The following is a 14,394-nucleotide window of genomic DNA, read 5'->3' on the forward strand; positions in this document are numbered from 1 at the left end:
CAATTGGGGCACAACCAGTGTCTTCAGACAACCCGTAAACACCAATATGCCCGTCAACATAATACAAGCTACTGTGGACAAAGGAACAATCTAGAGGATGAATACAATATAAAAGATATGGCCCATATGGCTGGGCCTGACCCCTGGTGCAACAGCCATCACACACACACACACACACACACGCACACACACACACGCACACACACACACACACACACACACTCCACTGGACGTTTTGTTTAATTTTCTTCATTTTGTGTCATAACGAGCCCCCCCCCGCCCCCCCCCCCCCCCCCCCCCCTCCCCCCCCCCCCCCCCGACCCTACAGAAAACACACACACACACACACACACACACACACACACATTCACTCACTGACACACTCACAGGGATCCTCACTCACACTTCCCCTGACCTACATCCAGTTCAGCTTGCTAGTGTGGCCTGAGATGTAGAGCATGCCAGCTCTCTGGCCTCTACTTCGGGCTCAGACGCACACCTGCCTGGAGAGTTTCCACATGATGGGGCCAGACTTACTTTCAGCTTCGGCACGCACGCACGCACCTCCCTGCCGTGTCCTCCTTACACTTTCCGACAGCCCAAGATAGCTCACAGTGACACAGGGAAAGCCTGACAGGAAAAGCACTCCACATGAAACTGAAAAGAGACCATATGGAGAGTGAACCTTTTAATTGTGTTATCCATGAAAGTAACAACGTTTTTCACATGTCACAGTCACCGCAGGTGCGTCAACACCGACGGATAAACTGATAGATCGATTGAGTGGTTCAGAAAAGATACTGAATAATTACTAACCAAACTATTGGTAACTTTTTCTGTGTATCCTATTCATCTTGACTCTGTTGGAGGTGTTTTTAATTAATAATGTTCATAACCCAGTGCTAGCAAATACAATTTTTATTTTAAAACAGATAAACAACATGAACAGAATACACAGGGATATTGGAAAACATTGTATTATTTATATATATATATATATTTATGTATAGATATTATAAAATTATATCTAAATGTATTAAATTATTTTTACATATAACATGCATATTGCATCTTTTTTAAAGTTCAAGAAATGATCATCATTATCGTATGTGTGTGTGTGTGTACGTGCATATTTGTGTGTGTGTGCCATTTTAAGACACCAGGCCCCCCTCCCCGCGCCCCGGCTGTCATCTTGGCCCAGTGAAACAGCAAATTGGCTGACATATGGCTTGGTCGCTATTCCGAGAGGTGGCTGTGGGATGCAGCGAGGCGGTGTGGCGTTTGGCTGTCGCGTGTGAGGCACGCCGTGAGGCCAGGAGGGGAGGAGGGAGAGGGAGAAGGGGGGTTGGGGGGGGGGGGGGGTAAGGGAGGGGTGGAGTGGGAAGAGCTCCTGAGCTCTCTCCCTGTGCCGGGCTAATTTCTCTAATTTGCAGACAGTCTGGGCCAGGCTCAGTGTCTTGGGCTACAGGTTGGCTAATGTCGGCTAAGGGCTGAGACGTCTCACGCGTCGCCTCACCCCCTCTGAGTGGAGAGTGTGTCAGAGCGCGTGGCGCTCCAGTTGCACTTTTCCAGGGAGCGCTGACCCAGCCTAAAGGGGGGGTGTGTGTGGGTGGGGGTGGGGGTGTGGGTGTGGGTGGGGGTGGGGGTGGGGGTTTGAGTCTGTAAAGGGTTTCAGGCGTGATAATATAGTGGAACAGGTCCTGGGTCAGTATTATGTATGAAGCATCTGTTTTGCGACTGGTGTGCCAAACTGACAGGTCATGGTGCATACCTGGAATGCTTTATATGACATAATACCACCAGACAGACAGAGAGAGAGACAGAGAGAGAGACAGAGAGAGAGACAGAGAGAGAGACAGAGAGAGAGAGAGAGATAGAGAGAGACAGAGAGAGAGGCAAAGATAGTAATCAGGAAGGAATTGAGCAAATGCATGCTGCCATGCTGTAATACTGTCATCATCAGAATGTCATGCTGAAACTGTAAACCCAATAAAAGCTCATGATGTAATGCTGAAAATGAAACTGCACACAGCCATGGCACAATAAGGAAAAAACACACTGTCTGCTCACGCACTACATTGATGGCAAATAGCCAACAACAGAGCAGCAACACTGCTCTAATAATTACATGTAAATGGCCCCCCATAATATGTCTCCTTTTAAATACACACACACACACGCACGCATACATAAATCTAGAGAGGGGTTAGAAGATATAGACAAGGTAAGTGAAGTTAAAAGAATTTACAGGATCATGTCCTGAAATAGGCCACTGTGGGTACAGGAAAAAAGAAAGAGGTTTGCTTTGAGGCTGTTCACTTGTTCACTCTGTTTCTTCATCAGTTGCCACGGCAGCTGAGGACAGCACATTAAAACTGGAGCCATGCCAAACGCTGAAACACGCACCACCCTAAAACACCTCCAGCATACAATTATAACTCTTATAACGTATCTTATAGCTTATAACTCTTTATAAAAAAGGTAATGAAGATATAATTATTAGATATACATATTCAAGAAAAAGACAGGAAGCACTAGTGTTAATGCTATAGAATAGAAATAGAGATAACTAGAATGATATCATTTAAATTTAAATCACTCTCACTGTAGACTATCTGTATTTTATGGAAAATGTTACATTGTTGTAGCTCTGATGTGTAGGAATTGTTTGAAATTGAAACACCTCTTAAGAAAAGAATCGCCAAAGATTAACCTAATATCTAGATGACCTGTCATTCTACTATCTTTGCATTTGTACAATTCTTGGAAAATATTATTGGAAAAGTTCAAAAGTTTTAGTTTTTTTAAAGTTCAGTGTCCTATAGGGTCTGTTTTACCCCTTTCCGGAGAGGCTAGACTACAGTTCTGTTTTATAAAAATGTACTATTCACATTAAATGAATTATAAGGATTTCATTCAGAGGAAATTTCCTTTGATGGCAAAGATTTGCGATAACATACTTTTACAACTGATATAACAGCTAGAATTTCACTATGTGAGTGATTTCTTACAATTTATTACAACACTAGTATGTTCAAATTCTTTTGAGTAGGATCATGTTGACGGACATCACAGGGCCTGTTTACTTTGTTCGTGGTCATGCAGTGGTTATGTGGTAGGTGATAGGGTCTTGTGACTGAAAACCACAAATGACATATTGGTTGACTGGGATTCCCGTGAGTGACTTATAGCAATAAACAAAAACACATAACAGCCATGTCCCTTCAATTCCATTCTCACCCTGTCTGCATTTTTCACTCTCTGGTACTCTCTGACTTCCTGTTTATCTTTCCATGGTCCTAGAGGTAAACAATAAACAGTTGATATCCCTTATGCATTCCTGGATAAAGAGGATTAATACATGTTTATCCATTGTTCTCCTCAGATTCTACTACTAGGATCCCCCCCATCAGTCAGAATTCCCCAGCAACAGTCCCACTCAAGGGTAATGGGGTTCACCGTTGAAGAGGATTGTGGGAAAACCGATAATGCATTGTAGCGGCGCTCAGTCCGATCATTTTGTTTACAGTTGCCAGGCGGGCTTATTGAGCTGGCAGATCCCTTTAAATTATGATCATCCTCCGAAGGAAAACCTTAAATATGTTGGCTTGCATTATCCACGCTCATCACCTAAGTGCCAGAGGATTGTCATTTGCGCATTTGATCTGATTGTTCTGTAAGCCCTGTTGTGTTTTTCCCACATCGTTTGTCTTGTTTTTGGCCCACCAGTATGACCTCTTATTCAGTTTGATGTATGGTGCAACTGTCATTTTACTGTTGCCAAGGCTAAAAGAGGATCCACCCACCATTGTTCGCAACTCCATTTTTAGTACACCTGTCATCATTTGGCCTGATTGATTAAGGTGTGCAGACATAAAATTGCTACCAATAAACATATAATGGATTTGAATGACTGTAAACCACAAATTGACTTAATGAACGCTGTATGGCAAAAGAACAAGTTGATGTTTGAGCGCTAACTCACTGTGTCTGTCTTTAGCGTGTCAGACAAGCAGAAGCTTTAAAGAAAGTTTTGAGAAGTGAAACTGACAAGCTCTCAGTTCTTTGTGTTGTTGTTTTTTGTTGTTGTGAAAAGGAAAAGAAATAAACAGGAAAAGCTCAGTTGATCTCCATGGACAAACGAATTAACGTTGTCAGTGATCCCTCGTTAGGGACCATGTCTTCCATCTGTTTCAGGATTGGCATCATGTGTTGGGGGGTGAAGGATTGTATTCTTGCAGCTTACTCTTTCTCTTTTTTTGGTGGGTTTAGATTTTTGAAGTATTTCATTTTCTTAAGTCCCAGCAACTGTTCTCAAGGATGACAAATTCCCACCGGCCAATGAGAGAAGCCTCATGTGATGAAAGTCTGTTATGATTGGTGAGCTCAGATGCCACAAGGATTTACAGGAAACATCTGGAAGAGGGGATAGAGAAAGATTTTGAATCGCTTTTAATCTCAGTGGTCCCTAGAGATCCAAACGCACCTTGTTCATCAATGTGGATTAAGCAACCAATCCCGACCCCCACTAAATATGGTCACAAGGCAACAAGGCTGCAAAAACGTCATGGATTTTGATTGTTATGTACAAGTCTTCCCTTTTTTTGGCATCTGTAAGCGAAAGGCCAGTGCGAAGTGGCTCTTCCGTCATTCCTCTCCCTTAATGCATCACTCCCCAAGGGGATGGAAAACACAGCCCTTCTGCTTTATCCCCAGCGAGCATATGGCCCTAGTCAAAGAATGGCCCTGAAAATGTCCCTGATGTGAAAGAAAACAACAACAAAAACAGCTCTGACTAAATCGTAAACTGCGCTTGTTCCTGGGCTTGGGGCCAAATCATGTCTGAGCAAGGGTGACATGTGGTGGTGGTGCGTGCTGCAAGACAAAATGCCAAAAGTCCCACATAACACGAACGCTTACTACACTTTTGTTTTCCTTCTGAGGTTTTCTTAGGAACTGGAAAGCTTTGATGACCTCTGTGTTTAGAAATAAAACTCACTTGACTTGAAATGCTTTGTTGAGGAACTAGCTAAAAGCCATAAATAGTCAAATGCCTTATTGGCAAATGTTGCTATGGCGACTGTGACACTACGGCGACAGCATTGGTCAACACCTCTAAATGTGGTTGCCCGTCTTCAGTGAAAAATAAAAGCAAGCCAGAGTGCCTGTGCCTTTTTTAGGAAACCGTGTGGGAGTGAGAGCTAACACTTTCTCACAGATTATCTTGCCCAGCAATGACAAGAGTCCTCCGAGTCACTTTGCAAAAAAGTTCACACCTCTTTCTACTGCGGCGAAACACAGGAAAGAGCTAACAGTTCATAACGGTGTGTGCACTCGTCAGTGCTTTGATGGTATGCAAATGCGTTTCTACACACTCATGGCTAAGAGAACATCAAGAAAAACGAAAATAATGCAGATTTGCATAAGACTACAAAACAACACAACAAAATGTAACCGAACAATGCAATGCTCAGAGAACCCCTTCCTATTGGTCCAATCCAGCAGCTGAGCAGTGTACCTCAAAGTAAAACTGTGCAAAAAGACACTTACTCAGAATAACCACTCAGTCTGAAACCACTACCTCTTTATGCTGAAGAAATGTCCCTTGCTCTGAACAACAACAAAATACAAACCATGTGCACAGACCTATATAAGCCATATAACAGCTTCTTCAAACAACCGTCTCTGACAGCCAAAAGCTGGCCCTAACTTAAACAACTCTCAACAATGTCTTCTTTTTTTTTTAATAAATGCCCCTCATTCCGAACATCTCTTTTTCAATTATTCCAATTTGAAAACAGTTTAAGTCCTTAACTTAAAACAAACACCCTTCACTATTAGCAACTTATTATAGGTAACTTCATACTGTTCTGTTCCTGAATCCAAAGAACAACCCCAATACTCTGACAGGTCTTTACTCTAAGTGATCACTCAGTGTGACTTAGTCTAAGGAAATTGGTATTGTTCCGTTACACGTCTAGCCTCTCTCCCGAAGGCCGTGTGGGTACATGCATCAATAACAATCTCTTTGATATCGAAATTGTGGCTTTCAGCAGCAGATCAAGTTCTTTGTCATCAGCTGTCATAACAGCACTCTGTAAAACAAAAACATACTTTAGAGTCCACCCTTCTGTCCCAGTCATAAGATGAATACCATATCTTGTGATCATACCACAAGATTCAAGAGCACATTGCAGTAGAAAGAGGAAGGAAACTCTTGGCCTATATTTTTCTTTTTCAAACCAGCTAAAAGTTAATTTTTTCTCAGTCCAACATCCTTCTTTTACTGTGTCAAAGTGGTGAGGTACCATGACAAAAGGGGCCGAGGTTGTTAGCACGGCTCACAACTATCCCCTTGGAAGACTTTAAAGGTTTTACTCAAGGTTTGTAAACATCAAGGCTCCTGTAGTTCTCACAGCGGATAAACAGTGAAGTCTGGACTAAGTCTGCAGTAGCTGACATGCAGTTCAACACTTACACAGATTTCTCTACCAACCTTGCTACTTTCAAACATCCCATAATATTCAAACAAAGCCACTACTTAGGCGTATAGGTTAGGTTGGCACCTTAGCTTGATTCAAATATTGAAATATATTGAATATTGTCAGTTATCTTATCAGCTTCGCCAGACCTACTGTTGCCCGTGTTGTAGTGTACCACCTTCGTAAGCTCCTTTGCATAAAATAGATAGAGACAATAGAGAAATATAAATGTGACCCTGAAACTATATAGAGCCTGATTGGTGCATCACCTCTCTTGCAACAGAGATGGATAGTGATTAATCTGAAGACAAATTACAAATATAGCAAACATGCTAACCACTCACTGTATGTGTGACATGCAACTAACAGGATGTGTCCACTAAAGATGTATTGATAATATATTGGGTGCATTACAAGTGTGTGTGCATGTGTGTATAAAGCGTGCGTATGAGGGAAGAATTGTGTTTGTGTGTGTGTGGGGGGGGGAGAGCAGGTGGGTGAGGTTTGGAGAGACAGTTAGCTGCAACTGACCCCCCATCCCAGACCACCCGACGAAGATTTGAGGACAGATCCGTCTGTCAGACAGGCAGGATTTCACCCCAAATCCAGCGGATCAATAAACGCGTCTGCTAATTAAGTAAGAAGACGGGGGGGGGGCAGCAAGGGAAAAGGGGAGTAGAGAGAGAGAGGGAGGAGGTGAACAGAAGGGGTCAGACAACAGAGGATGAGGTGGTTGTGTAAACAGAGTTGTGCCCGCTGCTGAATCAAAGATGTCTAGACGGGGCAAACCCTAAGATAGACACGCCCAGGGATCAGAGCAGGTGAAGTTTACCTGATCCCCTGCCGTGCTGGCCCAGAAAACAACTTCCTCCACCTCTTCCTCCTCCTCCTGCTCCTCCCCCTCGTCTCCTCTCCTCTCCTCTCCTCTCGTCTCCTCTCCTCTCCTCTCTCCAGTTCAGAAATAATCTCAGCACATTTACTCTGTCTCTTTTTCTGTCTCTCTTACGCATGTAAATGAAAGCCTGACATAATATTACAATGTGGCAACATATACAGTAGTAAAGGTAAAGGTGTGACATGTATGTAGAAAAAAAGAAAAGTAAATATGTACAACATGCAACCAACAGTATATTCCTACATGTATGTGACTTGCATCATTAATAAATTGTCAACAATTAACAGGTTTCCTTGATATCTCATGTGTTAGCCTATTTGTTCTCCCCCCCCCCAATCTGCCTGTCATGCTTTTTATTTTTATAACTTCTCCCTCTTCCCTCTTAACTTGGTCCAGCTCTCTCCTGGCGTGTGGTAGTGTTTGTCTGACCTCAATTCTTCTCGTCTTCTCCACTCCTCCTGCCATGCTCTCCTCCACCTTTCCCGCTCCCCCTCTCTATCGCCGCTCTGACCTAATTCCCGATCTAATCCGTTTCTTCACTGCTTTCGGACAACAATCAACCCCCCTAATTGACTAAATCCCCCTCTTATTCATTGGCCCAAGACTCTCACAGCCGATTCAAAACAAACCACCCCCCCCTCCCCCTCCCCCAAACACTAAAATCAATACTCTTCAAAAACACCAGTCTGCCCAGGACTCACAGCTTGAGATTGAACAATACAAAATTGTGTGTGCGTGTGTTGCCTAAAACTCCATCGTGAATAAAGAAAAGTCATAGTGTGTGAGTCATCTCAAATGAGAGTAATTATCTTGTTATTGATTTATTATCATATTGTTGTACTGTTGCTAGGTGTCTCTTGACAGACAGGCGTGAAACATGTTATTTTCCATTGGTAAAAGGGTGTGCATTTAGGAGAAAAGATGAACCATTACTACAAACAAAAACAAAAGGAAAAGTACTCCACAGAGGTGATACAAGAGATATAATTTATTGCTCCTACCGAGATCAAATTAATTGGCACATACTTGCCAACTTTATTACACTTGACAATATTATGCAACTGACAACATTATTGGATGTCTGAGTTATTTCCGGCTGAACCTGAAATAACCTCAGGCTTGCTAACTACACTTAATTACCTTTAAAGAGTGTTATTAGTTAATAGTTGTCAGTCTCTTCTTGTCACTTATACGTGTCTGCGTTCACTTGTGATGCTTGTATGAGTGTTTGTTGAGTGTGTGTGTGTATGTGCGTGCGTTTGAGTGTGGGTACATGTTTGCTTTGTGTGTCTGGCACAGATTGCTTGAGTGTTTGCCCTCAGTCGGGGCCTCAGTGGCGTCTCGTGCTGCTGTTTGGACTGTCGCTCCATGAGCTGGTCCAGAAAGAGAGAGCGTGCCATGTACAATCCTGCCGCGTCTGTAAGGCTAATGCTGTCTCCAGCTGGCTGGCTACCTGTGACTCTGGCATATTGACCCATCTGCATAACATGATCAGGGAAGAACAGTATGCATGGGGACACGCACGCACGCACGCACGCACGCACGCACGCACGCACGCACGCACGCACGCACGCACGCACGCACGCACGCACGCACGCACGCACGCACGCACGCACACACACACACACACACACACACACACACACACACAAACACACACACAAACACATACATAACACAAGGTGTGGTTATTTTGTAATAGCTGACCTCCTGAACTGGGCCAAGCTTTGTGCGTTACACAGGCCCTGGTGTATTTATCCTCTTCGATGTCATCCCTCTTTCATTATAGAAAGACAAATTAGCCCGTCTTGCTTTCCTGCCCCCTCTGTGGCTCTAGTCGTTTTTCACAGCTTTATGTGGATTAGGCAGATTAAGTGTCTGAAACTTAAACCCTATTTTTGTTCTTTTCTCTTCCCTCTCTGTCTGTCTCAATCTCGCCCGTCTCTGTCTTTCTCTTTCTGTCTCGTGTCTGTATGTTGTTCTGTCTCTCTCTCTCTCTCTCTCTCTCGCGCTGTCGTTCTCTAAATTTCCTGCACATCCAATCAGAGGCTGAAGAGGGAAGTGTGCTTCATTGGTACATACTGTGCTCTCTAAATATTCTCTTCTATCTTTTGCCAATTAAAAAATATATATATATGAGTATGTGAGATGAAGTGTCAGCGTTTTATCATGAACTGAAACTTGTGTGCGTTATGTAATATACATAATATCCTTTGTTAGCCTTGATAACATGGTTCATTTAGGATATTTAGGCGATGCTAGCCTATTTGAGAAAGCTAGCTAAGTGAGATACACACAAAACAGCGCTATATTGTCTGGAACACGTCTAAGTGGATTTTGCTATGAAGGCTATAATATACTGTATACACATGCCTTGGAGGCAGTGTAGGTTACAAGTGATGTCTATTTCTCAATAGCTACCTGACACGGTACAAACAAAGTTATATATCCTCGTTCTGAAATATATTGGTTATTGCCACATCACAAGGCTATGCAACAACACAACAGTAGTTCCATGTCCAGAATTCAACACTACAGGGTTCTACCTCAGTACATGCAATCGCTCAAAGAGGAAGTCTGTTTTTATAAATATGCTGAATTGACACTATTTAATGTGGTAGTTTATAAGGAGGTGCAGAGTGATAAGGTGTCAGTGTTTGTACTGGTGTGTGTGTTTGTGTGTTTGTGTGTGTGTGTGTGTGTGGGTGTGGGTGTGGGTGTGGGTGTGTGTGTGCGTGTTTGCGTGTGTGTGTGTTTGTGTGTGTGTGTGTGTGTGTGATCAGGTGTGGGGACAGGCCATGTGTCTCACTGAACACCTGTTCCACACCTGCACAATAGGGGAAGATCGGAGAGCTCAATGAAACAGTCCGAGAAAGAGAAAAAAGAGGGAAACACAATGGACTATGTTTAGTGGGTGATAGTTAGAGAGAGAGAATATAATTGCTGGAGGAGTGAAATAAGCTCAAAGAGGCAAGAGAGGAAATAATATCTTCTGTAAATTATGGCTTTGAACAGAGCGCCTAGTGAGTGATGAATATTACAGGGTGCTGCCCTCTGGAATCAACCACACATCACGAGGTCATGAGACATAACAGAAAACAAAAACAAGGACACTCCTAGCCTGGGGAAAGGTCTGACAGGTAAACTCGACTGCCAGTAATATGAAATATAGTAACATGTGACATACAGTGCAATTACCTGCCTGAATATTGAATATTTGCTTAGAATAAAGCAGGTGTTTCACACAATACGTACAAAACACATGGTCTGAAACAACAGCAGTTTAGGAGACACATAAACAAAATGCTACTGTGTCTGATAATGCTTGTCTATATAAGCCATCAAAGACAAAATAAATGGGTGTTCGTTTGTGTTTACATCCGAACTAACCCCAAGTATATTTTTCTTAGTTCATGTTAGTAATAGTTGCAGTTGGTAAATAAAGGCTTGGCTGGGCATGCCTTTCGAACAACCCAACAAACACGCTTGAGTCATGTATGTCAAGGGGCGGGGCTTAGGTGACTCAGCCCTTCTGTTCTGTTAAGATATAACATAAGGAAACCAGTATCCCAAGCTAATGCTTGGATAACATTTTCCATCATGGATCTGCTTGGCTTATGGCTGTGCTGGAAGCACTGAGTGGTTGGTGAGGGCTGGCTGTGAGTCAGGAGGAGAAGGGATTTTCCAGAACCATCTCTCAGTGAGGGTGAGGCTGAGCTGAGACTAAACATTTCTACAAGGGATGTTAACGAGACATGTGATGTTTGCTCAAGGGCTGTTTCACCTTGCTGGGTTGGATGGCAGGTGATTTGCCTTGAGTCATTGCACTGGGAGAAATTCCCATCTTGCTCAGCATTCAACACAATGCAGACGTGTGGGTGTGTGTGTGTCTGTAATGTTTATCACTCTGTGATGGGGATGGAGTCTGTAGAACACAGACATCCAATGTCCGCAACACACACACAACACACACACACACACACACACACACACACACAACACACACACACACACACACCTAGGCAGGCAAATGCCTGTCTTGCAGCTCCGCCAGCTGAGTGAACCCTTCTGCACCTGACGACTTACAGGATGAAGTTGTTAGCCTCTCTTCCTTGTCCATCAGCACAGCTAAACATGTCATTAAACCATCCCCTTCAAACGTTCTTAAGAAACAACCACACGTATACAACACACCCTGCACTGCCAGCTTCCTTCCAGTATCATGGAAGGCTCAGAACCTTCACCACCAGTCATGTTGATAGGCACTCTCTCTAGCAAAGGACAATCTAAGAATAGATAGATGTTAAAATAAGCATGTTGGATTTAGTCGCTGTATTCATTACTGGCTGTCAGTGCTGAGATACTGAGAAGCTGCGTTTCTGCTCAAAGGGGTGTCAGTGTTTGTGTGTGCACATAATGTATATGAACATATAGCAGTCACAAAAGTGAAAAAGTACAGGCTCTGAAATGTACTCATATAAGGAGGGACATTTCTAACGGCTGTTTCTGTGCAAAGCCAACTGAACCTCACATCATATATTTATATAATGTGAATATGTAATTTTGAACTTCAAACCAAATTAAAATTAAATTAAAATAAAAAAACAATATACTGAAAATAATGAGCAAACACTTGAGTCTCCCTCTCTTTCATCATGTTACGTCTTTTATGCCGTTTTCGTCTTGTTACCTATATCGTGTGTAATATGCACTGATGGATACACAATTAGCATGTTAGCAAGCTTTTATCAGTGCCAACTGTGCTGTTGCTGGTAATGCTTGTCTATATAAGCCATCAAAGACAAAATAAATGGGTGTTCGTTTGTGTTTACATCCGAACTAACCCCAAGTATATTTTTCTTAGTTCATGTTAGTAATAGTTGCAGTTGGTAAATAAAGGCTTGACTGGGCATGCCTTTCGAACAACCCAACAAACACCTTTGAGTGATGTATGTCAAGGGGCGGGGCTTAGATGACTCAGCCCTTCTGTTCTGTTAAGATATAACATAAGGAAACCAGTATCCCAAGCTAATGCTTGGATAACATTTCATCAGTGCCAACTGTGCTGTTGCTGGTGGTGCATTTGGAAGTGAAAAAATGCTCCCAACCATACCTGTCAACATAAGACAAGGGAGAGAACAAGGGAGATTTTTGACACAATGGTTTGAAAATAAGGGAGATTTTCAACACAGGGCTTTGAAAATAAGGGAGATTTTCCGTGGCCGAGTATCAGGCCTTTCCACCAACCTTAAGTTCACCCTTACATTTAGACAAGGGTGCCCACAGTGAACCCTGAAATCTCAACATAGATTGCATTAACTTGTTCCTACATTAACTAAGTTACTATAAGTAGGTGGTCAGATGCCTGGTTCTGTGTGGATCAGGTATGATGGAATCTCAATATAGACAACAAACTTTAGACAAAGGACCACAAAGGTTCTGGAGGTGTATTTCAAGGCACTCCTGCAGGGAGTCAATTCCAACATCAAGGTAGAGGCAGGGAAAAGACTAAAGGGCATCACAGTGTTACAGGTTAAATACTAGTCAGTCATGGGAGGATACATTGGGGTGATAGGTCAGCATTGGTTTGTTACAGGTCAAGGTGGGGAAGGGGGCATGTGAGTGGGAGGGGATCTTCCTATGGAGGATTCTGGAACACACACAGGCCCAAAATGGTGGACAAGTGATGTGTATTCCACCACCTGTGGCAGGGAGGATGTCTGCTAGGGTTCAAGGGGCTTTAACCAAAGGTGTACCCAGACTATCAATACACATGGCAGACACACACACACAGGAGAACATGCTTGCAATGCAATGGTAAGTATATAAATTAATGGTAATATCAATTTCCATCAGGTACTTTTCAGTAAAGTCATTCAGTGTTTCAGTTTTCGTTTTATCTGACCATAGAACACGGTTCCAGTCAAAGTTCTAGCAGCTTCTAACAAACTCCAGGTGGTTAAATCACAGGGAAGGTTTTTTTCTGCCATGACTAAATAATCTGTTTGCATGGAGGTGGCATCTGATGGTAATTCATTTTGGAGACTTGGTGACCCCAAGATGCTACTTTTTTCTGCAACTCGTCAACGGTGATTCATGGGGAAGTTTTTGCCTCTCTTACAGCCATCCTCATTGTGTGCTAAATCAAAGCAGGCTTGTACCAGTTCTAATTGATTTGCACTTTTTAATTATTGCTCTAATGATAGATATGGGCATTTTCAGGCAAGCTATCTTTATATTCATTTCCTGACAACACACTTTTCCCTTATTTGATTTGTGTGTTCTCCTCTTTTCCATGTTGAAAAATGAAGAAGAGAATTTGACCTCTGTCTCACCTCATATTTATACCCCAGTGAAACAGAGGGATTACTGCTTGAACGTTCCTAAACACTGATCAACTTTAAAAAATAAAATATAAATGGAGAAAAACTAGGGGTGTGTGATGTGATTTTGTTCAAAATAATGATTTCTTGATGAGGGACATTTTTCCTCAGAATAAGTTTACTTCAATTAAAGGTTGGATTCTTCTCATTACACCAGTTTGAAACTAAGCTAATTCACAAAAAGGTGGATTTATTATAACCCCTTTTACTCATCTTCATCAGGGGTGCCAATAATTGTGGAGGGGACTACAGTATACTGTATGTCTGCCCATGTTTATGAAGGTTAAAAATACAGGAGATAAATAGGAAAGGAAACTAATAAAACGGGAGAACAGCGGGAGAGAAGGCTAAACTATGGGAGAAACCCAGACAAGAAAAGAGGGTGGAGAGGTCTAATCAGTTTCAGACGATACCATACAGGAAGCAGGAACGTGGAGCAAAACACCTGATCTGACACATTCTCCAAACCAAAGCCATCTGCACCATTCTCTGAACCCTGATCTGAACCCTGATTCCTTCATGTTCTGAATGCTGGTAACTTGCTCAGACACCCACTTCTTCCCGTCTTGGCCCCATCCATTCCTTCAATGTCTTTGTTCCCTGCGGAGCATCCAGTGAGAAAACAGGTCGTACC

This window comes from Clupea harengus, chromosome 19 (genome assembly GCF_900700415.2).
Source record: "Clupea harengus chromosome 19, Ch_v2.0.2, whole genome shotgun sequence".
In the NCBI taxonomy this organism is placed as follows: domain Eukaryota; kingdom Metazoa; phylum Chordata; class Actinopteri; order Clupeiformes; family Clupeidae; genus Clupea; species Clupea harengus.